Source organism: Pseudophryne corroboree, chromosome 11 (assembly GCF_028390025.1).
Source record: "Pseudophryne corroboree isolate aPseCor3 chromosome 11, aPseCor3.hap2, whole genome shotgun sequence".
In the NCBI taxonomy this organism is placed as follows: Eukaryota; Metazoa; Chordata; class Amphibia; order Anura; family Myobatrachidae; genus Pseudophryne; species Pseudophryne corroboree.
The window spans coordinates 287,707,169-287,720,794 of NC_086454.1; positions in this window are offsets into that span (position 1 = coordinate 287,707,169).

Here is a 13,626-nt window from a genome sequence, read left to right on the forward strand (position 1 = left end):
ACATCTCATTATCAACCAGTCTATATTAGCAGCAGACACAGTACGGTAGTTCACGGCTGTAGCTACCTCTGTGTCGGCACTCGGCAGTCCATCCATAATTGTATACCACCTACCCGTGTTTTTTTTTCTTTCTTCTTTATACATACTACATCTCATTATCATCCAGTCTATATTAGCAGCAGACACAGTACAGTACGGTAGTCCACGACTGTAGCTACCTCTGTTTCGGCACTCGGCACTCGGCAGTCCATCCATAATTGTATACCACCTACCCGTGGTTTTTTTTTTCTTTCTTCTTTATACATACTACATCTCATTATCAACCAGTCTATATTAGCAGCAGACACAGTACGGTAGTTCACGGCTGTAGCTACCTCTGTGTCGGCACTCGGCAGTCCATCCATAATTGTATACCACCTACCCGTGTTTTTTTTTCTTTCTTCTTTATACATACTACATCTCATTATCATCCAGTCTATATTAGCAGCAGACACAGTACAGTACGGTAGTCCACGACTGTAGCTACCTCTGTTTCGGCACTCGGCAGTCCATCCATAATTGTATACCACCTACCCGTGGTTTTTTTTTCTTTCTTCTTTATACATACTACATCTCATTATCAACCAGTCTATATTAGCAGCAGACACAGTACAGTACGGTAGTCCACGGCTGTAGCTACCTCTGTGTCGGCACTCGGTAGTCCATCCATAATTGTATACCACCTACCCGTGGTTTTTTTTTCTTTCTTCTTTATACATACTACATCTCATTATCATCCAGTCTATATTAGCAGCAGACACAGTACAGTACGGTAGTCCACGGCTGTAGCTACCTCTGTGTCGGCACTCGGCAGTCCATCCATAATTGTATACCACCTACCCGTGGTTTTTTTTTTCTTTCTTCTTTATACATACTACATCTCATTATCATCCAGTCTATATTAGCAGCAGACACAGTACAGTACGGTAGTCCACGGCTGTAGCTACCTCTGTGTCGGCACTCGGCAGTCCATCCATAATTGTATACCACCTACCCGTGGTTTTTTTTTTCTTTCTTCTTTATACATACTACATCTCATTATCAACCAGTCTATATTAGCAGCAGACACAGTACGGTAGTTCACGGCTGTAGCTACCTCTGTGTCGGCACTCGGCAGTCCATCCATAATTGTATACCACCTACCCGTAGTTTTTTTTTCTTTCTTCTTTATACATACATACTACATCTCATTATCATCCAGTCTATATTAGCAGCAGACACAGTACAGTACGGTAGTCCACGGCTGTAGCTACCTCTGTGTCGGCACTCGGCAGTCCATCCATAATTGTATACCACCTACCCGTGGTTTTTTTTTTCTTTCTTCTTTATACATACTACATCTCATTATCATCCAGTCTATATTAGCAGCAGACACAGTACAGTACGGTAGTCCACGGCTGTAGCTACCTCTGTGTCGGCACTCGGCAGTCCATCCATAAGTATACTAGTATCCATCCATCTCCATTGTTTACCTGAGGTGCCTTTTAGTTGTGCCTATTAAAATATGGAGAACAAAAATGTTGAGGTTCCAAAATTAGGGAAAGATCAAGATCCACTTCCACCTCGTGCTGAAGCTGCTGCCACTAGTCATGGCCGAGACGATGAAATGCCAGCAACGTCGTCTGCCAAGGCCGATGCCCAATGTCATAGTACAGAGCATGTCAAATCCAAAACACCAAATATCAGTAAAAAAAGGACTCCAAAACCTAAAATAAAATTGTCGGAGGAGAAGCGTAAACTTGCCAATATGCCATTTACCACACGGAGTGGCAAGGAACGGCTGAGGCCCTGGCCTATGTTCATGGCTAGTGGTTCAGCTTCACATGAGGATGGAAGCACTCAGCCTCTCGCTAGAAAACTGAAAAGACTCAAGCTGGCAAAAGCACCGCAAAGAACTGTGCGTTCTTCGAAATCCCAAATCCACAAGGAGAGTCCAATTGTGTCGGTTGCGATGCCTGACCTTCCCAACACTGGACGTGAAGAGCATGCGCCTTCCACCATTTGCACGCCCCCTGCAAGTGCTGGAAGGAGCACCCGCAGTCCAGTTCCTGATAGTCAGATTGAAGATGTCAGTGTTGAAGTACACCAGGATGAGGAGGATATGGGTGTTGCTGGCGCTGGGGAGGAAATTGACCAGGAGGATTCTGATGGTGAGGTGGTTTGTTTAAGTCAGGCACCCGGGGAGACACCTGTTGTCCGTGGGAGGAATATGGCCGTTGACATGCCTGGTGAAAATACCAAAAAAATCAGCTCTTCAGTGTGGAGGTATTTCAACAGAAAAGCGGACAACAGGTGTCAAGCCGTGTGTTGCCTTTGTCAAGCTGTAATAAGTAGGGGTAAGGACGTTAACCACCTCGGAACATCCTCCCTTATACGTCACCTGCAGCGCATTCATAATAAGTCAGTGACAAGTTCAAAAACTTTGGGCGACAGCGGAAGCAGTCCACTGACCAGTAAATCCCTTCCTCTTGTAACCAAGCTCACGCAAACCACCCCACCAACTCCCTCAGTGTCAATTTCCTCCTTCCCCAGGAATGCCAATAGTCCTGCAGGCCATGTCACTGGCAATTCTGACGAGTCCTCTCCTGCCTGGGATTCCTCCGATGCATCCTTGCGTGTAACGCCTACTGCTGCTGGCGCTGCTGTTGTTGCTGCTGGGAGTCGATGGTCATCCCAGAGGGGAAGTCGTAAGCCCACTTGTACTACTTCCAGTAAGCAATTGACTGTCCAACAGTCCTTTGCGAGGAAGATGAAATATCACAGCAGTCATCCTGCTGCAAAGCGGATAACTGAGGCCTTGACAACTATGTTGGTGTTAGACGTGCGTCCGGTATCCGCCGTTAGTTCACAGGGAACTAGACAATTTATTGAGGCAGTGTGCCCCCATTACCAAATGCCATCTAGGTTCCACTTCTCTAGGCAGGCGATACCGAGAATGTACACGGACGACAGAAAAAGACTCACCAGTGTCCTAAAAAATGCAGTTGTACCCAATGTCCACTTAACCACGGACATGTGGACAAGTGGAGCAGGGCAGGGTCAGGACTATATGACTGTGACAGCCCACTGGGTAGATGTATGGACTCCCGCCGCAAGAACAGCAGCGGCGGCACCAGTAGCAGCATCTCGCAAACGCCAACTCTTTCCTAGGCAGGCTACGCTTTGTATCACCGCTTTCCAGAATACGCACACAGCTGAAAACCTCTTACGGCAACTGAGGAAGATCATCGCGGAATGGCTTACCCCAATTGGACTCTCCTGTGGATTTGTGGCATCGGACAACGCCAGCAATATTGTGTGTGCATTAAATATGGGCAAATTCCAGCACGTCCCATGTTTTGCACATACCTTGAATTTGGTGGTGCAGAATTTTTTAAAAAACGACAGGGGCGTGCAAGAGATGCTGTCGGTGGCCAGAAGAATTGCGGGACACTTTCGGCGTACAGGCACCACGTACAGAAGACTGGAGCACCACCAAAAACTACTGAACCTGCCCTGCCATCATCTGAAGCAAGAAGTGGTAACGAGGTGGAATTCAACCCTCTTTATGCTTCAGAGGTTGGAGGAGCAGCAAAAGGCCATTCAAGCCTATACAATTGAGCACGATATAGGAGGTGGAATGCACCTGTCTCAAGTGCAGTGGAGAATGATTTCAACGTTGTGCAAGGTTCTGATGCCCTTTGAACTTGCCACACGTGAAGTCAGTTCAGACACTGCTAGCCTGAGTCAGGTCATTCCCCTCATCAGGCTTTTGCAGAAGAAGCTGGAGACATTGAAGGAGGAGCTAACACGGAGCGATTCCGCTAGGCATGTGGGACTTGTGGATGGAGCCCTTAATTCGCTTAACAAAGATTCACGGGTGGTCAATCTGTTGAAATCAGAGCACTACATTTTGGCCACCGTGCTCGATCCTAGATTTAAAGCCTACCTTGGATCTCTCTTTCCGGCAGACACAAGTCTGCTGGGGTTGAAAGACCTGCTGGTGAGAAAATTGTCAAGTCAAGCGGAACGCGACCTGTCAACATCTCCTCCTTCACATTCTCCCGCAACTGGGGGTGCGAGGAAAAGGCTCAGAATTCCGAGCCCACCCGCTGGCGGTGATGCAGGGCAGTCTGGAGCGACTGCTGATGCTGACATCTGGTCCGGACTGAAGGACCTGACAACGATTACGGACATGTCGTCTACTGTCACTGCATATGATTCTCTCACCATTGAAAGAATGGTGGAGGATTATATGAGTGACCGCATCCAAGTAGGCACGTCACACAGTCCGTACTTATACTGGCAGGAAAAAGAGGCAATTTGGAGGCCCTTGCACAAACTGGCTTTATTCTACCTAAGTTGCCCTCCCACAAGTGTGTACTCCGAAAGAGTGTTTAGTGCCGCCGCTCACCTTGTCAGCAATCGGCGTACGAGGTTACATCCAGAAAATGTGGAGAAGATGATGTTCATTAAAATGAATTATAATCAATTCCTCCGTGGAGACATTGACCAGCAGCAATTGCCTCCACAAAGTACACAGGGAGCTGAGATGGTGGATTCCAGTGGGGACGAATTGATAATCTGTGAGGAGGGGGATGTACACGGTGATATATCGGAGGATGATGATGAGGTGGACATCTTGCCTCTGTAGAGCCAGTTTGTGCAAGGAGAGATTAATTGCTTCTTTTTTGGTGGGGGTCCAAACCAACCCGTCATTTCAGTCACAGTCGTGTGGCAGACCCTGTCACTGAAATGATGGGTTGGTTAAAGTGTGCATGTCCTGTTTATACAACATAAGGGTGGGTGGGAGGGCCCAAGGACAATTCCATCTTGCACCTCTTTTTTCTTTAATTTTTTTTTGCGTCATGTGCTGTTTGGGGAGGGTTTTTTGGAAGGGACATCCTGCGTGACACTGCAGTGCCACTCCTAGATGGGCCCGGTGTTTGTGTCGGCCACTAGGGTCGCTTATCTTACTCACACAGCTACCTCATTGCGCCTCTTTTTTTCTTTGCGTCATGTGCTGTTTGGGGAGGGTTTTTTGGAAGGGACATCCTGCGTGACACTGCAGTGACACTCCTAGATGGGCCCGGTGTTTGTGTCGGCCACTAGGGTCGCTTATCTTACTCACACAGCTACCTCATTGCGCCTCTTTTTTTCTTTGCGTCATGTGCTGTTTGGGGAGGGTTTTTTGGAAGGGACATCCTGCGTGACACTGCAGTGACACTCCTAGATGGGCCCGGTGTTTGTGTCGGCCACTAGGGTCGCTTATCTTACTCACACAGCTACCTCATTGCGCCTCTTTTTTTCTTTGCGTCATGTGCTGTTTGGGGAGGGTTTTTTGGAAGGGACATCCTGCGTGACACTGCAGTGCCACTCCTAGATGGGCCCGGTGTTTGTGTCGGCCACTAGGGTCGCTTATCTTACTCACACAGCTACCTCATTGCGCCTCTTTTTTTCTTTGCGTCATGTGCTGTTTGGGGAGGGTTTTTTGGAAGGGACATCCTGCGTGACACTGCAGTGACACTCCTAGATGGGCCCGGTGTTTGTGTCGGCCACTAGGGTCGCTTATCTTACTCACACAGCTACCTCATTGCGCCTCTTTTTTTCTTTGCGTCATGTGCTGTTTGGGGAGGGTTTTTTGGAAGGGACATCCTGCGTGACACTGCAGTGACACTCCTAGATGGGCCCGGTGTTTGTGTCGGCCACTAGGGTCGCTTATCTTACTCACACAGCTACCTCATTGCGCCTCTTTTTTTCTTTGCGTCATGTGCTGTTTGGGGAGGGTTTTTTGGAAGGGACATCCTGCGTGACACTGCAGTGCCACTCCTAGATGGGTCCGGTGTTTGTGTCGGCCACTAGGGTCGCTTAGCTTAGTCATCCAGCGACCTAGGTGCAAATTTTAGGACTAAAAATAATATTGTGAGGTGTGAGGTATTCAGAATAGACTGAAAATGAGTGTAAATAATGGTTTTTGAGGTTAATAATACTTTGGGATCAAAATGACCCCCAAATTCTATGATTTAAGCTGTTTTTTAGTGTTTTTAAAAAAAAAACACCCGAATCCAAAACACACCCGAATCCGACAAAAAAAATTCGGTGAGGTTTTGCCAAAACGCGGTCGAACCCAAAACACGGCCGCGGAACCGAACCCAAAACCCGAAAAATTTCCGGCGCTCATCTCTAGTATTTATATGGTTGTGCACAGACACTCCTACGCTCTGAAACACAACCAATCACGAACGGGGATGAAAAACGAAACTAAAAGTGAAAATGCGGCCGCTGGGAAAAAAAAAAAACCCTGCCGCGTTTAACTTAGAAAAAAAAACCAGAAAAAAAAACCAAAATCACGAATGCAAACGACAATGACGGCCGTAAATGTGCCAAAAAAAAAACGACTGGCATCGACATCGGAAAACACGAAAACCAAAAAGTCGACTGCTTCGTAACTTTGCGTGTATGGATTCAAAAAGTTGCATGAAAATGCAGCCGATACAAAACGAGTTTAAACACTACACAAACCGACTCAAACACGAATATTAGTAAATTTTGCCCGTAGTGTGAGAAGGTAGCATAGTGATGTAGTGTGGGGAAGTAGTTTGGGGAGGTAGATATAGTGAGGGAGTGCAGTGTGGGATAGTAATGTAGTGGTGTAGTGTGGGGAGGTAGTGCAAGGATAGTGCAGAAATGCAGTGTGGGAAGGTAGTATAGTGATGTAGTGTGGGGAGGTGGTAGTATAGTGATGTTGTGTAGGGAGGTAGTGCAGTGAATGGTATGTCACCACTCCCCCCTACCCACCTGGAAGAACTTCTCTATGGCACTGGTCACAATACCTGCGACGGCTCATAAAAGGCCCTTCCGAAATTTCAGCTCCCGGCCCATGTGGAACTTAATCTGGCCCTGTATATAACCCTGACTAAATGCACTGTTTCTTAACTAACACTGTCAGCAGACATGTAGAATACTTAAGTGTCCTGTAAAATGCACAGCGCTGATGTGCAGGCGGCTTTACAGAGGAGGATTTGCCCAAACAGTCCCAGGATCAGCTCAGCTTCTTCTCAGGGCTGGTGGAGCAGCCCCCCTGTTGTATGCCTGCTTACTGCATGGCACCAACTACAAAACTGAGCTCCTGTGCACAGAGGCGGGGTTATAGAGGAGGTGGCGCTATGCATTCTGGGAACAGTCAAAGCTTTGAATCTGTTGGTGCCTCGGATCAAGATCCTACTCTACACCCCAAGTCATTCCCTGTGGAGCCCAGAGTACCCCGCAGAAGAAAGAAAGGAATGCCAATATGCCCGATAGGCAGTGCTAGACACAACCCTCCAATGGTGCACCTCCTAATAAAATGTTCTGCGCACGCCTATGCTTGCATATATTGACTGCGAATCAAACGACACAAGACACCATGGTCAGAATTATGGAGAGCCACACATCTGCAACCAGAGACTTAAATGTGACTCTGACAACACTAAGCCAGCATCTCACTCAGCAAAGGGAACATACAAGTTCAAGCTCCATCCACCTCAAGAAGTCGACCTGCAAAATAAAAACACATCAGCATGTTTTAAACACTTCCAAAATATTTGTACTGCTAGCTGCGTTTTTGAGTTTCCACTCACAAGTGTGAGAAGTGCATTTTCTTTGTTTAATACTGTGGCGAATAGGACATTAATTTGTATCCAGCAAAATAAGAATTGTATGTAATGTCTACGTGTATATTGTAATGGAGTCTGTGACACAAAATGGTTTCCAACCTGTCCTTTAAATGAACCCATAGTTACATAGATATGGGAGTAGAGGACACTGACAGTGGGAGAGTCAGAGGTTAGTTTATGGCCCTTACCTTATCTAAGAAGCTATAAACAACATTACCACAAGCCAGGCCAGGCCAAGAAACCTGACCTCTTGAAACTTAAAAGGAAGACAGTTGTTGAAAGTGAAACCAAATAAAGTCTGGTTGTTACTGCTCAGGTACCCAGCATTGAGAGAGTTAATGAAAGGGTGGGGGGCCTGCAGCTATGAGGGGGCTATTAAACATCTTAGTGTTATTTGGTGGACCCCTTTCTTTGAAAGTAAAGCATTCATAACCTAGAACCAGAAATAACGACACTGAGACTTGAATTTTGGCAGAAAATTGCTAGCTATTTATTTGTCCCTATCCATTAGGAAACCTGTAATAAAGAAATTAATTTAATATGCCGCTCCAGCTGGCATATGGTGGCGGCCCAAAAGAACGGCTCAATTAATCTGAATTAACTTTAAATAACTAACCCTATAAATTTACTAAAACTTACTATAAACCGGTAATAGGTGACAACTCAACCCCCACAGTGACTACCCACCGCTCCTGGGTGCCCTGCCGCTGCCTTCCCGGACGGGTGGTCAAGCGGCCATAAGTCGATGGAGGTGAGTGCACCTAAACCACAACAAACTGTAAAAAACACTACAGTTTTCCCTACAATACAAAACTGCCGTTCTTTTCCGCCAATAAATAGCCAACGAAAACAGCCAACAACTTAAAGCCAAAGCCCACGTGCCACAAATTCTTAATACCAGGGCGGGAGGGTGGGAAAGCAAATCACCAAGAGACTTAAGATGGCCTCTCCTTCCCTATATATAGCAAACCCTCCCCCTAAAGAAGGCTGTACTTTCCTCACAGCTAGGTCCACCCCTCCCCAGATGTTTAACTCTTTCCTCTCCTATGCAGTCAATACTCTCTCCTAAACATCTTAGTGATATTTGGTGGACCCCTTTCTTTGAAAGTAAAGCATTCATAACCTAGAACCAGAAATAACGACACTGAGACTTGAATTTTGGCAGAAAATTGCTAGCTATTTATTTGTCCCTATCCATTAGGAAACCTGTAATAAAGAAATTAATTTAATATGCCGCTCCAGCTGGCATATGGTGGCGGCCCAAAAGAACGGCTCAATTAATCTGAATTAACTTTAAATAACTAACCCTATAAATTTACTAAAACTTACTATAAACCGGTAATAGGTGACAACTCAACCCCCACAGTGACTACCCACCGCTCCTGGGTGCCCTGCCGCTGCCTTCCCGGACGGGTGGTCAAGCGGCCATAAGTCGATGGAGGTGAGTGCACCTAAACCACAACAAACTGTAAAAAACACTACAGTTTTCCCTACAATACAAAACTGCCGTTCTTTTCCGCCAACAGCGAAAGACTCATCCCCAAAGTCTTTCGCACCGCCACCATAAACCTACCCTAACTCCTGCAAAGCGAAACCTAGATCCTCCAGAAAAAACATCATCCCCTCATTGGATAGATGTACTCCATCGCGCCGGAAAAGGTGGCTGTCTCTGAACCGTATCCTCGGGTGGCGAACCACCCTCCCACCGTGGGACAGCACCCACTTTGCCACCGCTCCGTTCACCTTTTTCCGGGCATCATCAATCTGGCGACCATCAGCCACACCCCTCCAACACAATCTTGGCACCATCATGGAAAAAACCAACACACAATTGGTCCATGCCGCGGTCACACTTGCCAGATCCTGTATCATGGCCCACCGCAGATCCAAGGATGTCCTCTTCCCCAGGTCGTTGCCACCTAGATGGACAACCAAAACCCTAGGGACTCCATGCTTGCTGGCCTGACTCACTAACCTACTCCTCAGCTCACCCCACATCATTCCTCGCCAGCCAAGCCATCTGACACCCTGTGTTCCTAGCAATGCCTGAGACCCTTCCGAGGCCACAAACCTGGCCGCCCAGTAAATGTAAGAGTGGCCAACCACCCAAATGGGCAAATAGTCTCCGAACCATCCTGAAGGGAAAAAGAGGGGTAGAATTGATTACTAAGAGGCTTATTAATTGTTTATACTGAAGGATCTGCCAAAAAAGAAAACTTTAGATCTCGCCATTGCAGCAGTCACGGCCTAGCCGACTGCACCATGTTCCGTTGCCAATTTAAAGCACAATTAAAGACACAAAGGGGAAGGATCAAATAAAACAAACGAAATAAAAAAGGGGGGGGGGGATATAAAATGGGAAACACATGTAATAACTCAGCTGGAGGTGAAACGTAAAGACCTGCTGAGGGACTCTGATTAGACCAAATTAGCCGAATTATAGATTAGAATTCAGTCCGTCAAGTCAGGCAAAAAATCGCAAATAACTCCAGACCCCCGCTGCCGACTCATGCCAGCAACGGCGAGTAGCTAATCCCTGAGTAGGATAAAAAAGGGGGAACACCAACAGACGCACAACACCATAAAATCACAGAACTGGAACAACGTAATACATTGCCATTTAAACAAAGCCCCAAGCGCAAACCGACCTCTCATGTGACGGGGCGAATATATCGTCTGTAACTTGACGACTTCCATCGCCCCACCGCTTGGATTTCAGTTCTGGAGCAACCCGCCGCAGCAGCCGACGTCGCTGCGCCTATGCGAAAGGAATGGGTACCGAAAGCAGTGCGTGGGAGGCCCAAGCCCGCCAAACAACGACTCAGCATCCAACGTAACTGGTATTTCGTGACTGGCAGCCCATCATAATGCAACAGCCAAGACCCCTCCTTAACGGGTCGCACCACCACATATTGCCTTGCCAGCCAACTGGGCAAACGCTCTCCTCTAGCGCTGGAACCATTGTAACCCAGCGCCCTCTCCCCACTTGATCCGTCTTGGAGCGTCGCAACCTGCACAGCAAGGACCTCTCACCCACTACCACGTCCCCGACCAGCATGCGCGAATCTGCTCTCTTGGAAGGCGCTACCAACTCAGAAACTCGAAAGGCCCCGTGGTAAGCCATTGAGAACGCCAAACTAAACAAAAGCGTCTCAAACCTGGACGACGCGACTCGCCCTACCGCCTCGATGACGGCTGGCAACAAAGCCGCATCGATGGGCCGCCTCCTATCCGGTGGCGACGGCGCAACTCGCGCCCACCCTTTCATTGCCTTCCGCAGAACCTCGCTTTTTGTTACGTCAGGGACGCCTCGCAGCTTGCAGAAAAATGAGATGCCTGCCAAATACCGCGATACCACTGCTCGTGACCTACCGGAGACGTAAAGCTGCCACATAAAAGAAAGCATCAGCCGATGCCTACTCTTACCTTGATGCTGACGCCCTTGGACAAACTCCTCCCATTCACTCCAAGCTTGTTCGTAAGCCTTGAGCGTGGCTGGCGCTACTGACCGCAACGCTAGACCCTCCAGTCCGGCCTGATCACCTGCCAAACCTAACCGGGACAATGAAAACCTTGCTCGTTGGCCTCAGGTGCCAACAACCAACACCTCTCCCACTGTCCTCGCGACAAAGCGTCGACAATCCCATTCTCCAAACCGGGCACATGTTGCGCGCGGAACCACAGGTTCCTATGCAAGCATGTCAAAAGCAATTGCCCTAGCACCCGCATAATTACCAACGACTTTGCCCTCTGGTTATTAATCGCATGCACCACGCCCAGATAATCGCATCTAAACAAAATGCTGCGATTAGCCAGCCGATCGCCCCAGACCTCCAACGCCACCATAATGGGAAAAACTCCAGAAGCAAAAGGTCCTTCGTGAAACCCCCGCGATGCCATTCTGCCGGCCACGAGGCCGCGCACCAAGATCCCTCCAGATGGCAACCGAATCCAGAGGCGCCCGCTGCGTCGGTGAACAGCTGCAACCTAGCGCTGTCCGCCATTGGGGCCTGCCATATACACACCCCGTTGAAGTCCTCGAGGAACGAGGCCCATATTGCCAAATCCCTCTTAATCTCTGAGGACAAACGCACGAAATGGTGCGTTCTGGCACACCCCGCAGTCGCCCTTCACAGCTTCCGGCAGTACACACCTAAAAGCGAACTCAAATGAGCCGGAAGGCGCCTGGAGCCTTCTTAGGAACCACCCCCACTGGAGAGATGACCAAGTCATCCCCCGAAGGAACACGCCGCGTTGTTAAACGTGAAACATTTTCCTTTTGTGGTGGCACGCCCCCCTGCGCGGACTGCCGACCTACCTGACTTGGCCAATCCGCCGTCCGCGCCGAACCACTGGGAGGACGACCCTGCGTGGTGCCCGTCCGCCCCCGGCTTCCGGGGCTCCTCCGCCTGTAGCGAAGCCCGGGTGACCTTGAGCCCAACCTCAACGTCCTTGAACCCGAAGTCCATGACCTGCAAACCTTCCTGTTGTTCCCTGAATTCCTGATCGTACCTGCGCCACTCCGATCCCGAAGACGTGCGCTGCATGTCATGTACGAGATGCAGGTACCTAATTATATTCGTGTGCTCTGCCGGCCTGTCCTCCAGGTAAGATGCCGCGAAGACCCAGAACCCGGCCAGGCAATTATCGAAGGTACGGAATGCCTCAGCCCCGATGCCCTTCTTTGCGCCGCCACCTTATACTCTTTCTTCGCGACCTTCGTCAATACGAACACGTCCACGAAGTCGCCCCTCCAAATCTTCTTGCGGCAGCTATCTCGCAGCCCCCGCAGTACAGCAGTATAGACGAATCGCACGACACCGGGCAAATTGCGAGCTTCTTGGCCCTACGCGCTTCCTCGCTAAGCCGCTTGCGCCTGTTCCGCTGCCCTCTTGGCGAATTTAGTTGCCCGCTTCTTTGCCCTAGTTGTGCTACTGACTTCGGACGCCTGTGACGACATTGAAGATGAGGAAGAGGAAGAACTACGCGAACTAGAGCTCGTGGAGGAACCCGAATACCGACTGCACCACCTTACCTGATGCCGCCGACTGCCCCGACATGGAATCTTCCGGCGCGTCCAAATCGTTGCCTTCCTCCTCGAAATCTGCCATCGCCTCATCCCCGAGCTCCCTTGAAAAAGAGGAAGAAGCGGAGGACCCCTCCAGCACTCGCGGCACATGCCGCGGCCTCAGTGCTGGGGGCGTTGCGGCCGTGAGCTCCCCCGCGTCCTGCCCTGGACCCTGTTGTAATTCTGCGGCGACCGTCCCGAGCTCACGGCAGGCGCGTGCCACCCGCTGCGCCGCCATAGCCCGCAGCCCGCCGGAACGAACAGCCGTTCTAGGGGAGGCAGCTGCGGCTAGCGGCCCTAACACCTTCACCGCTGTGGCCAGGGCCGAGCCAGCGCTCCGGAGGGGTCGTGACTGCCCCAAAACGCGGTCCTGGGTCCTTCGCCGGGGCCCGCGTGCGACCACGCACTCGCCGCCCGACATGCGTGTGCCGGGCATCCGACGCACGCTGCCCTTGCGGGAAAGCGGAGGCACCGCTGTCGACGCCCGCACTGCCCTCGCCTCCGAATTTGTCCCCTCTTCCCGTGTATCGGAACTATCCGATGCCGCAGAGGGGGGGGGGGTGGGACCGCCGCGAGCTCCTGCGGCGCGTGCAGCAGCCCCGCGGCCACTAACCCATTCCCTGTCCCCCCTCCTCCCCCGCAGGCCGCTAGATTCCGGCCCTGGGGGAGTGATCTGAAAAGACCGGGAACCCCGCGGCGCAGCAGAGCGCGCGCGCACTGCTCCGCTTTCAGTGGACACGGGCTCGCGCACCCGGTGACCTCTTGCTGCCGCACCCCTTCTCCTTGGTATCGCACTGCCCTGCCAGTGATCATAATTGCCCTGTCTCCCCTCTCCCCCCAGCTCCCGCCGGACTCCGGCTGCCTGGGAGATAGCAGGGGAGACAG